Below are 19,335 nucleotides of genomic sequence, written 5' to 3' on the forward strand. Positions count from 1 at the left end.
GTGGGTGCTGAGCACCCACTATTTTTTTCAGTGAGTTCTTGAACCCCTATGGACTCATGGAGTTGGGCCCTACATCTTGGACATCGTGAGGCGTAGTTGATGCAGCTTTTGAAAGCACTCAACTCCTTGGCTAGAGGGGCCTCTCAAAGTGCAAGGCATTCGAGGTCCACCTACCTGTTTCCCATCCCAGACAGGATCTTAGTTTCTCAAGAATTCATCTGGTTTCGCGGCTTTTATCCCTATTTGAAACCACCTAATGCCCTTCTTTTATCACTGGAGTTTGTTGTTGTCAAAGGGCCGGTTCTGAGGATGACTGAAGCCCAAGAAAGATTCCCACTGATTTCCATGGGCTTTGAAGTAGGCCTCGAATACTTATCAGGATGTAAAACCAAAATGAAGCAGGGGGTTACGGTGACTTCAGGCAAGGGACAAGTCGCAGAAGCAGTTACGTTTTTTAAGGAGCTAATGCCATCAGTACCTTTGAAAAAAATTAGGAGAGGCAAATACATGAGCTGCAGCAGAAATGGCATCTAGTCCATGAAACTTCAGTTGCTGTCGATGAGCCCACGGTAAGCATGTTGCTGGTGAGTTACTGTGTAAAACCCAGCATCCCACAAAGCTATCCTTAAGTCTGACAGCTAATGAAAATGTACTGTCCAGTTGGCACAGTCAGGCTGCGGGCTATTGCAGACGGCATCAGGTTTCTTTAGCCTACTCAGAGCTTGAAAATGTGTCCTTGATTTCAGCCTCCAGGAACGTGGGCCTGTCCTGCTTAGCTATCTAATGGATCTTTTATTTGATCTGCTCATCCAAACACGCTGGGCATGTGCTTGGGTCACTTAGAGACAGCCGAACCCCGCTCATGTTCTTACAGTGTAATCCTTTCATATTGATGTCTATATTGCAGCAGGTAACAAAATCCATGCAGATCCATGCCAGCAGCTGATCACCCCCACATAAGCACAGTTCAACTGGTGAGTTCTTTCCAGCATTAGGACTGCTTTGCCTAATCGCTTACTGTTGAAGTATGAAATGCATAAATATGTCAGAATATAAATACTGCCTTGCAGCAGTTGTTCATACACCATGAACAGATGCAGCAGGAGATAGCTGTGTGTTGAATCTCTGGAGGTTTGACTCATGAATCAAAATCCACAGGGACAACTTTGCTGGCACAGGTCAGACAGTGCATAGGGCACTTTTCAAGCCAGTCGCTGAGCAACATTATTTTGGAAAATACAGGTAGGTAAATCATTACATTATGGCTGGATGGTTCCAAACCAGTTCTTGTTTACAAAATGCAAAGACCCTGATTAGGTCCCTTCGAAATTAATGGGTAATCTTTCCACGGATCGAAATGGGAGTTGGGTTGGGTCCTGAATGCAGTTAAGTCCATTTCACAGGTTAATTTGTACTAACCAAAGTTCTCTGGGATGAGGGCTGTCTTGTTAGCTGGATTTGTACAACAGCCGGCACCCTGGAGAACCAGTCCTCGTGGGAGCTTTTGGGCATATGTGCATATTTATAATCAAAATCATTGATGATTGAACGTATTGTGGGTATAGACTGGAAGGAGGAGAGGTCTATGCATCCCAGCCATGGGTGCCATTTGAGGCAGTTTCTAAATGTGAAACATCCTGAGATGAAGACAAATGGTGGTTGTGGCTTTGGATATGGCAACCAGTGGGCCAAACTTCAGCCTCATGGGACCTGAGAGACATTAATCCCAGGAAAAGAGGACTTTCTGGTGAACAGTCTAAGGGACCCTTTAATCAAAGCGAGGGACTGGGAGGTGGTACGTTGTACTAAATGGTGCCTGTGAGATTGTAAGCAGCTGCAGGTCTACAGAGTAATTTTCAACTGATCTTCGAAACCACTCTCACAAATTTCTCATGTGTAGATGTTTGCCCTGCCAAAATGCTTACAGTTGCACATGCCCTCCGCACACACAGCAGATCTGCAACAGAGTATGAAGGGGCAACTGACTCCGAGACATTCATGAAAATGTGTCTTCTACGGTCGCTGCATCTTGTCGCTGCTGATCAAGAATGTAGAGGGATGTTGTCAGGTTTTTTTTTTTTTTTTTTTGCTTGACTCCTGCTTCAAGTAGTTCTTCTAATTGTCCCCAGCATCGGTTTGACCATCCCAGGTCATCTCTGACACAAGGCCTCCTGGGAATCGTGCCAAGGTCTGAGATTTAGAAAGACCCAGCACTCAGGCTAATCACTTGCTTGAGGATTTTGGTAACAACCCTCTTCCACTCTTCACCATGAGACCAGGAATACTGGAACAATTTTTTACTAGGGGTGCAGAGAGCCATTGAAACAATTTGTAAACCCTGCATATACAGGTTTAACCTCTCTAGTCCATCACCCTTGGGACCTGACGGGTGCTGGATGAGAGAATTTGCCACACTATGGGAGGACAATATTGTCCAGCAGCATTACCAACACTTCCACTGGTGACTGGGCTCTTAGAAGACATTTAGGGGTAAATTACAGCTAAACAACAGCGCAGAACACTGACAGGCAGGACTGGTGTCTGGAAACAAACTTTATGGGACCGTGGAAAACTTGGCCATGCTGGATTATGGGTGTTGCTGGATGAGAGTGTTCCATGTTAGAGTGGTTCAACCTGTAATGGAACCACTTTAAGTTAAGGGATGCAACAGCACCTCCTGCACTCCTAGTCCCAGCCCTTCAGAGGGTATTCTTGATGGGGTGTTGGTTCAGGGTTGCTGTGACCAGAGCTGTCCCATCCAGGGGATGAACTGGGGCCGCCTCCCCAGGCCTTGCACTTCTAGGGGCCCTGCAGTAGCTGCCCCAGCTATTCTATGGACAGGAGGGGGTAAGATGACCTGGGACAGGGCACAATGGCAACATGGGGTCTCTATCCCCCCTGCACTCACCATGTGGGCAGTGCAAGCTGCAGCCTGCTCCACTCCACTGTGCCACTCCCTCCTGGCCTGCTGACCCCGCTTCCCTGTGGCGGAAACTCCAGGGAGAAGATGGCTCTGACGACCATTCCTGTGGAGCTTTGGGAGCAGCTATTAGAAGTGCTGTGACAGCACACGGTGAGTGACCTTCCTGTGTGATGGTAAATGGCCTGGCGGTGATCACAATCCAGACAGCCCTCCTGTGGGACCCACGGGGCAGTGATGAAGCAAAATGCACATTGCCAGGACAATTTGGGTAGAAAGAACAGCTAAGACTCCAGAGTCTAGTGCTCATTGGCAGGATGACCAAAACCTGGGAACAGCTTTGAGGTGCTCTAGAGGGGAGCAAGAGAGAAGTGGTGGTAGGCAAGCATGGGGTGGCTGTGGGATGCAGACGCATTCTGCTCATTTATCTCTGCCGCCCCTTGGCTGAGGTGTTCCTTCTTGCTGCGGTGGAAACTCGTCCGGTTTCTAGATGGCTGCTCTTGGCGTCCCTCTTCTGCTGGGTGGAGCATCAGTGGTGTTCAGCTGCTAACTCCCAGCTTGGGGCTGACGCACTGGCATGAGTTCTCTTCACAGTCCCTGCTTGCCTGAAGAGAAGAGTGTGGGGTGTGAACACCCACCGCCAGCATGCTTGTGCGTTTGCTCAGCCAATGAGCCCGGCTGAGGCCAAAGAGCAGCACTCTATCGGCAGTACTTGGGAGACCCCTTACAACAAGCTAATTGGACATCCTTGGAGAATCAAAGACCTGCTGCTGCCATATCTTCTTTAGCAATTGAAAATTATCTCAAGAGCAACTGTAACCCACTCAGAGACACCAACCAAAAAGGGAGCTGTACAGGACAGGCTCTTTCACCACTGCCAGCATGGTGTGAGTCAATAACTTCAGGTCACGCTGTGTCAATGCAATGACAATTGACAGGTCAGTGACAATGGGAAGGGAACTTGTGAATGCTATAGAAGGAGCTGGTGTCCGTATTCCAGGGAGCTGAGGCTATCCTGCCAATGGCTGGTCCTGACATATAGTTAATTAAGCTCTTAGAAGTGTCAAAGATAAACCCAGTCATTTAGTCTAAACAAACCAGCAGTCCAGTAGCACTTTAAAGACTAGCAAAATAATTTATTAGGTGACGAGCTTTTGTGGGACAGACCCACCTAATAAATTATTTTGTTTGGTCTTTAAAGTGCTACATGACTGCTGGTTTGTTTTGATAGAATACAGATGAACACGGCTATCTCTCTGTCACTACTCATCAGTCATTTGGAGAAAGGGAGTGGGTTTGGTGTAAGTTTCAGGGATAGCATGTCTGAGTGTCTCCTAAGGAGAACCTGCAGCACTGGGGGATGCGGCGGAGACACACTGATTTCCTAGTGGAGCTGGCAGGTGCAAGATGCTTCTCAGTATCTTTTTAACAAACCTGGCGATAGCTATTGGGGATCAGTGTGGAGAGACGTGTGAAACGAACTGCTGTAGGAGGAAAATTCCTTTTATAAATGAACGGAATATCCTGGATCCGCCTGGCTTTTATCCTGTTAATTTCATACTACTAATTGCTCCCAGGGACTTTTTTTTTTCATTAGCGTCTCGGAGAACTAGGGCAGAAGGGAGGTGGGGAGAATGGAGAAATGGGCAGCGATGGACGCTGGTGCTCACCTTCTTTTTTCCACTCACCTTCTATGTGATAGTGAAGTCAGTAAGAGATACAGGTGGCTCGGCTTCTCTGAAAGCCAGGCCTGAGCTGTCCGGAACATAGCACCCAACAGGAGAGCGATGCAAAATCAGAGGCCACTTCGAAAACTTGGTGCCTTATCCTCCAAGCCACAACATCCCGTTCCCGTGGGTTGGTGGACAGGGCATGAGTGGAGCATCCCTCTTTTCTCCCTGCCTGTGGAGCCCTGGCTGGCAGGGAACAGCTAATGGGACTGGGGTTATGTCTAGCCTCCAGACATGGCCTTGCCCTGAATTGTGGGGATGCACCAGCTGTGGGAGCTCATTATCTTCCTCAAGCTGCTGCAGCAGCCCCACAGGTATGGGAATTTGGAATATAGGCATTTGGGAATAGGATCCGTCCTGTGCTTTGGCAGTGAGAATAGGAGTTTGATAAGGCAATAAGGGCCTACCCCAAAGCCCACTGGAATCAGTGGGAGTCTTGTCTAGTCAGCACTGCTTGCACATAGACTGCAGTGGGCAGGGCATAGCCATGTATTTAGGTACTTTGCTGAACTGGGGCCTGCACGGGGAAGCTCTTACGCTGTGCCATGTGGTGCTGATGCACGTAGTATAAGGCTGCCAGGCTGTGGGGAACTGGGAAGGATGCTACAACGTGCTTAGAATCTAGCCAATCATAAAGCGGGGAGAGAGGATTAAAGTGTGGTTTTTACTTATTTGCCACTCTGACAGTCTAAATGGGCTGAATCGCATCAGAGCGGGCTCTCTGCTGGGCCCAAGCCGCCCACCAGGCAGCTCTGCCATCGCAAAGGGGATGTCAGGTTTGACTGTTTGTAGTCACCGAATAAAGGGAACCTTGGCACTGAGCATTTACTGAATAAATATTCCCAGCAAATGACGCTGATAAGCAGGCAGGAGACCAAAGAGCCAGGGATTTACAATGCTATGGGACTTTCGTATGAAGAGAAGACAAGAATGAGGACACCTGGTATCTTCTTGCTGTCAAATTCCTTCCTACTGTGCCTTAAAAGTGAGTAACTCCCCCCAGTTGCGACTCATTTATCTTCCTGGCGCAGGGCAGGGTCTTTTCACACAAAGCAAGTAACCCAAGCTCTTCAAGGGGGGGAATGCCCTCCTGTGGGCATGCTGAGTCAGGAGGGCATGAGGAGTTGTTCCTGTCTATCCGTGAGTCTTTGTGCCCCTATGTAGGGACAGGCACAACTGCAGTCTCTCCCCTTGTCTGAGTACAGGCACTGCTTCCGGCCACCTGCTTCGCTTCTTGCACAGGCCCTGGTTCCCCATGGTGCTGGCCAGCCACTCAGGGCAGTGCATGCTGTACAGACCCACAGGGCGGTGTCACAGCTGCATTTGCTGGGCAGTTCCAGGAAGCTCTGTCTTCCCTTACAGACACAGACACATGTCTGTGCTTCCTGGGTCATGTACCCAGTTCCGCTGCTCAGCTGGGGCATGACCCAGCAAGTCATTGCAAATGTCTGTCTCTTCTTACTTGTCGGCCCTTTGAGGCCTCTAGATGCCAATGGCACACAAGGACTAGATGATGATGATGTACAAGTGTGGCAACGGCCAAGGTCTGTTTGAAACACACTGCTTCTCCCCCACCTGTTGATTCTGGTAGAGATTTGACAGGCTGTCTCCAGGTGTGTTCAGTATTACAAAGGAATCCTTCACTTCCTTTAAGTGTTGTGTAATGTTCCTGTGCATTGTTAAAGAGCCTTCCATGTTCCGACCCAGAATTAGCCATGTGGTAGTGGTGAAAATCATCCCAGAAGCTGTGAAACGTCAACTTCTTTCTCAATTTTATAATTTGCAAATAACAAGAAAACAGTCTTCCAATTAACATAAGAACATAAGAATGGCCATACTGGGTCAGACCAAAGGTCCATCCAGCCCAGTATCCCGTCTGCCGACAGTGGCCAATGCCAGGTGCCCCAGAGAAGGAGAACAGAAGACAATGATCAAGTGATTTATCTCCTGCCATCCATCTCCTGCCCTTGTACTGAAGGCTAGGGCACCATACTTTACCCCTGGCTAATAGCCATTTATGGACCTAACCTGCAAAAATTTATCGAGCTCTTTTTTAAACCCTAATAGAGTCCTGGCCTTCACAGCCTCCTCCGGCAAGGAGTTCCACAGGTTGACTGTGTGCTGTGTGAAGAAAAATTTCCTTTTATTAGTTTTGAACCTACTACCCATCAATTTCATTTGGTGTCCCCTAGTTCTTGTATTATGGGAAAAGGTAAATAATTTTTCTATATTCACCTTCTCCACACCATTCATGATTTTATATACCTCTATCATATCGCCCCTCAATCGCCTCTTTTCCAGACTGAAAAGTCCCAGTCTCTCTAGCCTCTCCCCAGATGGGACCCGTTCCAAGCCCCTAATCATCTTAGTCGCCCTTTTCTGAACCTTTTCTAATGCCAATATATCTTTTTTGAGGTGAGGAGACCACATCTGCATGCAGTACTCAAGATGTGGGCGAACCATAGTTTTGTATAGGGGAAGTATGATATCTTTTGTCTAATTATCTATCCCTTTTTTAATAATTCCTAATTAAAAAACTACAACTACTCAACCTTATGAAACCCACTGAGGGATTGGAGTGCTGGCCAACGCATGGCCCATAGGAGCCATGTGGGACAATGACTGAACATTGGGGTATTGGCAAGTCATTGTTAGGAGCAGCCCTTTAGAATGGTGGGTCGTTATTTGTACGGTTTTACCTGGGAACGCTAGACCTGGGCCAGGAACCGATTGTGCCAGGTACTCTATAAACATGGAATAAAAGGACAGCCCCTGCCTCGCAGAGCTCCATTCTCCATCCAGTAATGTAATCCACCCAGGGCGGTTGACAGACTTTGCCAGGCCCTGAGCCAGGTGCACTCTGGCCCCCCAGAAGGGTTGAGGTCTTAAGCAGATGAGGTAGGGCTGGGGACTTTCAGTGCCACCCATGTGCTGCCGGTGGCTCTGGCTGCTGCCCTTGTCATGGTATGATGTTGGCCACCAGGAGCCCTGGGCCCTTTTAAATCCCCCAAGGCAGCTGTCCCCTTTGGCCCCACGGTCCCCATTGATGAGCCTGAATCCAGCTGTCAAATCAATGGCATTTCTAAAGCACCTGTTGCCTCGCTATGCACTAGCTGACTACTAAGGGATGCCTCTGGTTTGTTTTATCTCTGAGAAGCCATTTTTAGCCCCAGGCCTGAAGCCTGTCCCTAATGGGAGATTGCCGCTTGCCTTTCCTGAGAGGACGTTCAAGCCCTGATGAAGGTTCTTCCGGGGTCTGGCTACAAAGTCTGCAGCAGCGAGCCTCTCTGCCTGAGTGGACTGACTTGAGCCAGCGCTCTCAGAAATAGCTGTATAGACAGCCCTTTGAAGGTGTGAATCAGGCTGGTGCTGGGTTGCTGAATCCACCTCCCTGTCAGACCCCAAAGCATTTCCAGAACCACAGAACACTAGAACTGGAAGGGACCTCGAGAGGTCATGGAGACCAGTCCCCTGCACAACTGGCCGGACCAAGCACCGTCTAGACCATCCCTGATAAGTGTCAGTCTAACCTGCTCTTAAATATCTCCAGTGATGGGGATTCCACAGTTTCCCTAGGCAATTTATTCCAGTGTTTAACCACCCTGACAGTTAGGAAGTTTCCCCTAACATCCAACCTAAACCTCTCTTGCTGTAGTTTAAGCCTATTGCTCCTTGTCCTGTCATCAGAAGCCAAGGAGAACAATTTTTCTCCCTCCTCCTTGTAACCCTCCTATAGGTACTTGAAAACCGCTAGCATGTCCCCTCTCAGTCTTCTCTTTTCTAAACTAAACAAGCCCAGTTCTTTCAGTCTTTCCTCATAGCTCATGTTCTCTCGACCTTTCATCATTCTTGTTGCTCTTGTCTGGACCTTCTCCAATTTCTCCACCTCTTTCTTGAAATGTGGTGCCCAGGACTGGACACATTACTCCAACTGAGGCCTAATGAGGGCTGAATAGAGGAGAAGAATGAGGGCACCTATGCATCCCAGAATCATGTTTGCTTTTTTTGCATCAGCATCACAGTGTTGACTCATATTTAGCTTGTGGTCCACTATGACCTCTAAATCTCTTTGCATAGTACTCCTTCATTTGCTACACTGCTCTCTTTTAAAGCCCTTAAGAGAAATTTTTTGCAAGGGTTTGATGATAAAGGTCCTTGGTTGTTTCAGTATGACCCAGGACCACAAGCAATGAAAATCAAATGAGTTCTCTTCATTATGCTATTCCAAGCTGGCGTTGGGGATACAATATTGACTGAGTGTAGCGATAGGCATTGGCTCTGTGTTTCCTCTCATAATGAGCATTGCATTCTGCTGAACTTTTGTTTAGCTGTGTTGCCTTCAGTCACGGTCTTAGACAGAATGCACCAGCCAGCTGTGATGTTTATTCTGTTGAGTGTATTCTACTAGCTTGGATTCAGGGTTGGTGAATGATAGGTAAATGGTCACCCCCATTCCTCCTGCTGTTAGGAGCCAGCCCAGCCTCCAAGCAAATGAATGAACTCAGCTGGGTTGTGGTGGACCACTGGATTGACCAGCCTATCTGGTTGGCTGAGGTGAGCCACCAGACCTGCTTTTAAACTCAGCAGCAGGCCACTGTCTGCTCAGTGCTTTAGCTTGTGGCTGCAATTGCTCTTGCTCCTGTCCTGCATGACCCACTCCCTAATTCCAGCTCTGCCCCTTGGCTCTGGTTTCCAACTCTGACTTTGGCCCTTGGCTCCAGTTTCTGGGCCCACAGATGAGGCAAACAGGAAGGAGAGGAGTTCCCATTAACAGAGGTGGGACTGGGGCTCAGAGAGATTCAGTGAACTCTCCCAACATCACACAGGAAGCGGGTGAGAGCACTGAGAATGAGGTGCTTTCACCACTGGGCCATGCTGCCTCAAACATCTTAGATAGACCAGGGGCAGGAGAGGTGAAAAGATCTGCCCAAAGTCACATGGCAGTTCAGTGGCAGAACCTAGAATCCCGTACAAGTTTCCTGAGTCCTTCTAGTCCTCTACCCACTGAGCAATGGTGCGTCTCAATAAACGGTATTGGCTGGCATGGTGAAGCAGCCGGAGTGTTTGTGTGGCCATCGGGCTGGCCTTGAGTTGATATTTGACCTCGTGTACGTGAACCTGGCAGTCCTCTGACAGCACAAAACAATAGGGCACCCTTGGTCCTTATGGGGAAAAGGACATTACTTGGAAGAGGAAAACCCACAGGGATTTGGGGATGTAAAGACTCTATCCCAAGGGAGCAGGCCAGTGCATGCAGAGTGCTGGAACAGGGCTGGGAACCTGCCAGGAGACAGCTTGGGACTTGCTAATAAGTGCCAAGTATCCATGTAGCAGGATATGCCCATGGAAGGTGCTGCTAACAGATGTAGCTCGCAGCTGTATGCACCTGCAATGCACGAGTGTGCAGCAGGATGTGCCTTTGGAATCTGGATCACAGAATACAGAAGTTTTGTTCCTTCCCCATTGCCAAGGCCCAGCCTTTTCCTCCCTTGCCTGAAGGATAAGCTGCTCCGTGGGGATCCAGGAAGGTGGCACTGGAGGCTTGTTGGCCTGCTTGCTGCATCCAGACCAAGCAGATAGGGCTGGACTGGAAGAGCAGAGAGGCAGCAGGAGGGAGATGGGGTCGTGCTCTGAACAGGTTTGGGTGTTTCTGCATTGATGGCAAGAACCTGAAAGGCTCTTACAAGGGAGGAGGGTGTCTCCTTGACCTGTGATGAGGCTGGGCCCAGAACACTTTCTGAACAGGGGAGGCACCATCCATTACATCCTCCTTACAGGGGGCTCAGTCAGGAAGAGCTGGGGCGAGGGCCAGCTGGGCATGGGTGCTTAGAAGAAAGGAGCTAACATGGGAGCTTTGGTCTGTTACGGCCGGGGTCTAAGTGGCTGGCACTGTCCTGACATGAGGCAGATTGTCTTATTTACTGCTTTATACAGAAGGGTCTCAAGATTTGCGAGCGCCACACTCGCGAATTCAATTATTTGCGAGTGGCCTCACTTCCCCGGAGCTCCAGGGCCGGGAGTGCTGGTGCCCACTGCTTCCCTGGGGCCCTAGGCGGGGAGCACTGGCGGCTGCTGTGGGTTCTCCAGGGCTCTGGGGCCAGGAGCACCGGCAGCTGCTGCTTCCCTGGTGCTCCGGGGCCAGAGTGCCAGTGCCTGCCTCGGGTTCTCCAGGGCTCCGGGGCCGGGAGCACCCACTGCTGCCACTTCCTGGGGCACCGAGCCCGCCTCCCATTCATGAAAATCAACATTCGTGAGGGTTCTGAACACAGAACCCTTGTGACTGTTGAGACCCAACTGTATAACTCTCGGAGATGAGGGTTGTAAGCGACCACAGGAGGTCATCTAGTCCAACCCCCTGCTCAGAGCAGGACCATCCCCAAGTAAATGATCCCAGCCAGGTCTTTGTTAAGCTTGGCCTTAAAACCCACTAAAGATGGAGATTCCACCATCTCCCTGGGCAATCCATGCTGGTGCTTCACCGCCCTCCCAGTGAAACAGCTTTTCCTAATAGTCAACCTAAACCACTGGCAGAGGGTGAACTGGCCGTTAGGGGCAGCTAGCTGCCCATCCCTACTCCTTCCCTCCCCTTCTCTTCCAGCGGAGGCCCCATCCCTTCCCCTCCCCTTCGACCACCTGGAACCTCAAGGTCCCTCATTGCTGCTGGCCCCTTCACCCCAGCCAGTATCCCCCGTAGCCTCAGCCTCAGGATGCAGAGCAGGCAGAGAGGTCACAGTGCCCCCATCCCCAGTGCATGGAGTGGCTGGTGAGACCACAGGACACTCCAGCCCCAGCTCTGGAGCACAGAGTGGCTGCAGCACCCCCAACCCCAGTCCCCCAGCCCAAGGTCCGCAGTACTGCCCCTGTACCCCTAGCTCAGCCCCGGAGCCAAGGCGTCTGCACCTCTGCAGCTTTCCAGCCCTGGAACAAGAGCCCCTGATCCCAGCCCTGGAGCACTGGCTGGTAGCAGTGCTGCAGCACCCCCCTGACTCGAGTGCCAGGCAGGGCACCAGCCCTGGCCTCACCAAGTCCTGGCAGCAGGCTGTCCAGCCCCAGCCTGCCTTGCTGGGCTATGAAAAAGCAGGAAAGGAACTTAACTGAGGGAACTCCTGGGAGTGGAGCATGGGTGGGGCTAGGCTGTTTGTGGAGGCTCGACTGCCCTCTACCTGTGATACCCACTGCCCATGACTTAGACCACCCCCACTTCAGCTTGAGACCAATAATTTTTGCTGCCCTCCACTGGACTCTCTCTCTCTGGTTTGTCCACATCCTTTCTGAGCTGGGGGCCCAAAACGGGACTCAATACTTCTGACGTGGCCACTCCAGTGCTGAATAGGGGAAAATAATCATTGGCTGGCAATGCTCCTATTAATGGAGCCCAGGGTGCTGCTAGCCTTTCTGGCAACAAGAGCACACTGTTGACTCAGATGTAGTTTCTCAGTCTCTGTAATCCCCAGATCCTTTTCTGTAGAACTGCTGCTTAGCCCGTCAGTCCCCTGGCTGTAGCAATGCATGGACTTTGCACTTGTTCTCGTCATTATCAGATTTCTTGTGGTGCAATCCTCCAATTTGTCTAGGTCACCCTCCAGATTATCTCCCTCTTCTCCCCGGGTTAGTGGCATCTGGGAACTTGCTAAGGGTGGTAACCAACCCACCATCCAGATTGTTAATGAAGAAGTTGAACAAAACCAGCTGTAGAACTGACCCCCAGGGCATTCTGTTTCATCCTGGCTGCCACCTGGACACTGAGGCATTGATCACTACTTATTGAGCCTGAAAATCTAGCCAGCCTTCTGCCCACTTTATAGTCCAGTCATCCAATCCATACTCCTTTAACTTGCTGGCAAGAATGCCGTGGGAGTCCAAACCAAAAGCTTTGCTAAAGTCAAGGTATGTCACATCCACCACTTCCCCATATCCAGAGAGCTGGTTATCTCATCACAGAAGGCAAATAGGTTGGCTGGGTATGACTTGCCCTTTGTAAATCCATGTTAACTGTTCCTTCTCACCTCCCTCTTCTCCAAGTACTTCAAACTGGCTTCCTTGAGGACCTGTTCCTTGCTTTTCCTGGGGAGTTAGGTGAGGCCGACCAGTCGGTAGTTTCCCCCATTCTTCTTTCCTTCTTAAAAGCTGGGCACTACATCTGCCTTTTTCTAGCTGCCCAGTCCCTCTCCCCACTGCTATGTGTTTTCAAAGAGAATGGCCAATGGCCCTGCAATCACTCAGCACTCTTGGGTGCTTTGCATCCAGCCCCATGAACTTATTCATGTCCAGCTTTTCTAAGTAGTCCTTAACCATTCACCTCCTCCCCATACTGTGCTCCTTAGTGCAGCAGTGTGCATGCAGACCTGGTCTGTGAAGGTTGAGTTAAAAAAAAAAAAAGAGTAATTCAGCTTTTCCTACATCATCTGTTGAAGGGTTGCATCCTGCCTCCAGTAAGAGTCCCACACTTTCCCTGGCTTTCTTGTTGCTAACATACCTGTAGAAACCTACCATTCTTATTACCCTTCACATCCCTGCTAGCTCCAGCTCCAGCTGTGTGTTGGCCTGCCTGACCATACCCCTGGAAGCTTGAGCTGTATTGGTATACTTTTCTGTACTTCGCAATAGGCTCTCACCCAAATCCCATTGAAGTCAATTTGTGTCTTCCAGTGGTGTTTGGATCACATCCCAAGTCCTTATCAGAAGCTTCTCTGACTTTCCTCATCATCTCCTTTTCTCTCGTGATATTTTATAGACCTGGTGGTGATGACAACAATTGCAGAAAAAAAAATAAATAAAGTTTTGCACTGTGAAGTGCAGAAGAATCAGCTAGGGGTTGGGCAGTGGCTTCTGGAATTTTTTTAAAGGCAAAATATGTGTTAATTAACAAAGAAAAGAGCCCAGAGTAACTTGGGCACAAATTAGAGCCTGTTTCAGATTTCAGCGTGTGGCATTTTGCATTCAGTCTGGACAACCTGTGGCTTTCTTAAATTGCATTTGAACCAGCATAAATACAAAAAGAAAGAAACCAGGAGAACAAGACCTTGCAGGAAATTCCTCTACTGTAAACAAAATTGCCTTATGATTGATGCTAATGTACAGCCCCTTGTAAACACATCTGTTTACTTGCAGGAAGCCAGAGAGAGACAACACTGGGCCTTGCAGATTTTATCTAGCTTTGCCTAAGCACTTCTGGCTTCCAGTAGTCACTCTAGAGCACAAGACTGATGACGGTTCATTGGAAAACTCCCATTTACTACACTTAATATCTGTGCCAAATACAGCAGACGGGCAAAGCTGCGTGGGAATAATTGATAATAGTATTTTATGGCAAGCCTGAACCTCAGGGGCAACAGCTTATTAATGATGGCTGTGAGGCATTAATGCTTTGCAAAGGGGCTCTAGTTCTCAACACATCTAATGAGGGAATGTTATGCCTATAAAAAATGCACTAATAACAGTGATCCAGCACTGCTAGGTTCCAATAGGCTTCCACTGAGAATTCGCTGCTGTACCAAACGCGGCACTGCTGCTGTTGTTGATGGATATTGCGTTGATGGAAAATTGTATAATCACTGTGGAGCGCTCAAAGAAAAATCAATCCAAATCCTGGAGTCTGAGGGTGAAATCCTAGCTCCAGTGAAGTCCAGAGGACTTTTGCAACTGATGTTAGTGGGGCCAGAATTTCACCTGGAGAGGGGCTGAATAATTCTGAAGTGTCTGGATTTTTTTTTAGTAAAGAGAAACTATAAGGGATCTCCTGTAAAAGTTTACACGCTCATAGGAGGACTAAATGCCAAGCTAGTCACGAATAGGGTATTATTAAAAAAGGGCCAAACTTGGGGATGTCTTTGGTTTTAGATGTCCAATCTTGTGCGTTTGCATTATTTTGCTTGTTGTTCTCCCAGGAGGCAAAGGTGTTCAGGGACCGATTGAGTGTGCGTTAGAGCCTTTCCTGAGGAGCTTATTCTGTCCTTACAGGGATGTCAGAGCGAGCTGAGTAATTTTACAATCGGCACTCCTTCAACCAAAGGGTGTTTTAAGGAAGCCAAATGCAAAATGTATACTTCTAGAAACATGGAAAACAGGACAGGGGACTGTATTTTGGCAAGGAGTTAGGGGGCAAAGAAGTGAAATGAGCCCCCAGTGTGATGTTGTGATAAAAAGAGCTAAAGAGATGCTTGGATGTATTAAAAGGGGGGTGGCAGTAGAGTGGTGATTTTACCTCTTTGTGGCATTGATGACACTGATACGAGGATAGTGACTATAGTTCTGGTTCCCATGTTTTATAAAGGATGGTGAAAAATCGGAGAGGGCGCAAAAAAGAGCTGTGAAAACGATTCAAGGGCTGGAGGAAATACCTGTTTACCACCAAGAGACTTACAGTCTGGCTTATCAAATAGAGAAGTGGGAGGTGACTTGAGTACAGCATCTAAGAACCTTCCTGGGGAGAAAATATCAACAACGAATGGACTCTTTATTCGGGTGAAGGAAGGGTTGACGAGAACTGATGGCCGGAAACTGAAGACAGGCAAATTCAAACTGGAAATAGGGCAGAAACTTTAACAGTGAAGGTGATTAATCATTGGAACAAACAAGCTCAGGAAGAAGTAGATTGTCTTCAGAACAGATTGGGTGCCTTTCGGGATAATAAGCTTCAGGCAAACACATATTATTAGGCTCAACACAGAAATAACTGTGAAATGCAATGGTCTGTGCTATACAGGAGGTCAGACTAGATGATCTAATGGTCCCTTCTGGCCTTAAACACTATGAATCTATGTAAAGTATCATTGACTGTAAGGGAGTTTTGCCTGAAGAAGAATCGCATCCCTATGGGACCAGTCCTGCAAACAATTAGACTGGACATACTGCACTGAAGTCAATAGGTGTGCCCATACTGGAAAGTGCTGCCCCCAGTACCTTTTGCAGGATCGGACCCATAGCTTGTAAACTGCTTTGGCATGAAACAAACAATATAAATATAAAAGATCACAAGAGTGTTTTTTCTGTGTGTGCACCCAGACTTGCGGTTTTTTATGGGATGTTATTAGGGAGTTAAGGTAAAAAAATGAGTTTTAAAATAGGTGGTTTTACAAAATATTGGACTATGAATGCCTGACTTAAATGAAACTTGTTTATGTGGATGGAAACTTTCACAGACAGGTTTTGCAGCCCAGAGCTAGTGCACAAAAACCAGAATACGCAGCCACACAGCCATTGCTTCTTTCCCACGTCTGAAGTGAGGGAGGGAGGCACTGAGCACTCTGCCCCTAATCAAGCAAAGCACTCAAGTACACATGTAACTTTCAGCACATGAGTAATCTGATTGGCTTCAGTGGGATCACTCACATGCGTAAGGTTAAGCACGCATATCGGTGTTTGCAGATTCAGTCTGGGATATTTATATTCCAATGACAGCTCATATGATGCCATAATCCTGATATAATCATGTCTGCTTGAGAGAGGGAGGTCATTACCCTTGCTTGATTCTTTTTCCTCTAGTCTCTTTTTGGTGTGCTGTAAGACACCCTGATACTCTACACAAATAAAAGGCTTTAGAAATATTAGTCTGAGTCCCTTCTGTACTGTGCTGGCAGCTGAGAATTGCATTTATTATTGCAGCTGGTCAAAAACCTTTCCACTTCTGGAAAAAAAAAATTGATGAAAAGCAGAGCTGGCAGAATTCTTTCAAAGTCACGAGAGTTTGTTGTCAAACCTTGGGCAGCTTTTAGCCAGCTTTATTTATTTATTTATTAGTAACGTGAATGGCAATATTGCCCAGAGGCCTCCATCAGGGATCAAGGCCCCATTGTGCTAGGAGCTGCACATGTCATAAAAGGATAGCATTTCCATCTATGAGCTCAATCATGCAAAGCTGGAGTGCTGAGCGCTCCAGCCTGGATCCAGAAAAGCTCCTAAGCAGATGTTTATGGTTAAACACCTAAGTAGTCCCCATGGACTCCAGTAGCCCTAACCACGTGCTTAAAGGGAAGCTCAGCGCAGGTTTAACTTATTTGCTGGATTGAGGCTCAGCACCTTGGAGGATCAAGACAGAAGCAATTTCTTGCTAACCGTTACAACTGAATGTCAGCCTGATGCTTTTACTCAGGACGAGGAGAGGAGAGGATAAAGCTCTGGTTTGGCGACACTAGGAATAGCACATCCAGGTCTGAACACATTTCTAGTGTTTTATAAAGAATAACGCCCTGGAGCCTTAAGGGAGTTCAGAGAAGAGTCACAAAACTGATTGGAAACATTGGCTGATGTGAACAGACTGAGCGTTCATTATGCAGGGGGGTTGTAAGATTCTTCTCCAGTTATCCACAAGGTAATGCCAGGGATGAAGGACTCCTCTAGCTGAAATCAATGGGAGTTTTGCCACAGACTTCTCTGGGGTCAGAATTTTATTTGAAGGAAGGGAGAGGAACTGAGCATAATTAAGAGGGACAAGTTAGGATGACTCTCAGGGACAACTTTGGGTTCCATGCCCTTGCTACAAATGATGGGCATGTTTTAAAAGCGCCCACCTAGATAGCTCTCTTAGCTGGTGGGATAATTATCCAGGAGGTAGGAGAGAATGCCCGTTGATTGCCATAGTATCAGAGAGGTAGCCGTGTTAGTCTGTATCTTCAAAAACAACAGAAGTCCTGTGGCACCTGATAGACTAACAGATATTCTGGGGCATAAGCTTTTGTGGGCAAAGACCCACTTCGTCAGATGCATAGTTCAGCTTAGATGGAGGGAAACACTGATAAATGCACCTAAGAAATGCTTTCTGCTGGCAGTGGGGTGCATTTGCTGCAGAAATAATAACATGCAGTCCTGCAGCACCTCAAATATTAACATATTTATTTATTAGGTAATATTTGTTAGTCTTTAAGGTACTACAGGATGCCCTCAGCTTAGGCTTAAGCAAAGACTGCGAATGGCTGGCTAAATACAAAAGCAGCTTCCCCTCCCTTGGTGTTCACACCTTTAGATCAACTGCTGGTAGTAAGCCTCACCTTTGCTGACTGAGCTAACCTTGTTATCACCACCCTTGCTCTGGCTTATTTATACCTGGCCCTGCAGATTTCCAAGACCAGCATCTGATGAAGTGAGTCTGTGCTCACGAAAGCTCATGCTCAAAACTTTTCTGTTAGTCTAAAAGGTGCCACAGGACCCTTTGTTGCTGCTGCAGGACTGCTTGTTATTTGTGAAGCTACAGACTAACACAGCTGTTGCTCTGAGTCTAGTAATAACGCTGCACTCCTATGCAGTGCTTTTCATCTGTGGTATCTCCCCTTTTTAGATTTAAAGTAGCTGCACCCTGCTGGGTGCAAAATGGGGTGTTTTCTGCCTCCAGAGTTAATCAAAGTAACCTTTCTTATTTGCTCCTGCATTCTCATGGTGTGTCAGGAGGCAGAGATGGGAACAAGCACAGAATTTAAACCAGACTGAGAACAAACATTGCCTCCTGTGGGTGGTTTTATGCCTGGGGGCCAATACCTCAACTCAGTAACTTGCTGGCCATCCTCTTTTTGTTTTTTATGGGAAAACAATCCAGGGGCTATAAATCATGCCAGGAGTCTCCTTACCCCATATAGGAGCTAGAAGCCTGGGCATATCCAAAGTGAGAGGGGGAGACAACAGAGTTATTTTCTCCTGAATACATTTGACACAGAGTCTGGGAGTATGTTTATAAAGCCCTAACAGAACGTAGAGGAGAATTTGTATCTTTGTTTTCTTAAAGTGCAAAATGGGGGCTGGTTTATTGGACGCAAGAGACGGAATGCTGTGTAGAAGGCCACCCATCTGGAAACCAACTGATCCTTGCTGCAACTTTCTTCCCAGGCTCTGGCCCTTTTTTGACAGGGTGCTGGGGTTTTATGAGAGGCTGACAGCAGCCCTTTTCCAGACCATAACTCCTTGTCTCAACAAATGTTGCTATAAATTAGCAGGAGAAAGGACCAGAGGGGATTGTCCCAAACTGTCTTGTGGTCCCAAGCTCAAAGTCAGCAATTTTAACAGAATGACCTACAGTTTCTCAAACCAGTTATGCCTGGAAACAGGATTTTTGGGAGTCTGAAAGAGTGAGAGGCAGGAGTGGGGAGAGAGGTAAAGAGAGGGGATTATTTCTAGATGGCAAAAATGTAGACTCTACAAATCTCTTGTCCCTGTGGAATTTGCAGGGTTTATGAAGAAAGGTAGCAAGCTCCTGGTTCCTTCAGTTTTCTTCTTTGCCATATTGCCAAAGTTTTAGATGGATCTGGAATCAAGCCTGGACTGAGCACCTGCAGTGTTTGGGAGAGTCCAAAATCTGGACCAGGATTTGTCTTTTGCGAAAAGCTTCTCTGTAATTCAAAAATCAAATGAACCAAAGCTGATGGACAGTAGGTTCAGTGTTCAAATCCAGCCAGAAGTGTATGGTACAAGTCTATCTAATTAGCCCATAACCAGTCTGGTACTGGGCTGGTATGTCAGAGGGGTACAGCAGACAAGTGGGAGAAAATTGTCTGGGAGAGAAGAAGTGGTTCCCAATGAACAGTGTGACCAATTAGAGAATTTGGGTCTGACTCAACTCTCATTTACACAGGGGGAAATCAGGAGTAAAACATTGAAGTCAGTGGAGCCACACTGGTGTAGGCATGAAGGCTTTTTGGTCATAGGAACCTGGATGGCGTTTGGTTTGTTTGTTCATAGATTTTCTCTTGGACACATACT

General features: G+C 47.8%; 1 long non-coding RNA gene across 2 annotated transcripts in view; it reads left to right on the forward strand.

Moving 5' to 3' along the window:
* The first annotated feature begins 1,103 nt into the window (after positions 1-1,103).
* Positions 1,104-19,335, forward strand: part of LOC142022627 (uncharacterized) — a 223,218-nt gene continuing 204,986 nt past the window's right edge. For both annotated transcript variants that reach the window (XR_012648007.1, XR_012648008.1), the window contains exon 1: positions 1,104-1,242. This is a non-coding gene — a long non-coding RNA (uncharacterized LOC142022627). The remainder of the gene's footprint in view (positions 1,243-19,335) is intronic.

Source organism: Carettochelys insculpta, chromosome 18 (assembly GCF_033958435.1).
Source record: "Carettochelys insculpta isolate YL-2023 chromosome 18, ASM3395843v1, whole genome shotgun sequence".
Classification (NCBI taxonomy): Eukaryota; Metazoa; Chordata; order Testudines; family Carettochelyidae; genus Carettochelys; species Carettochelys insculpta.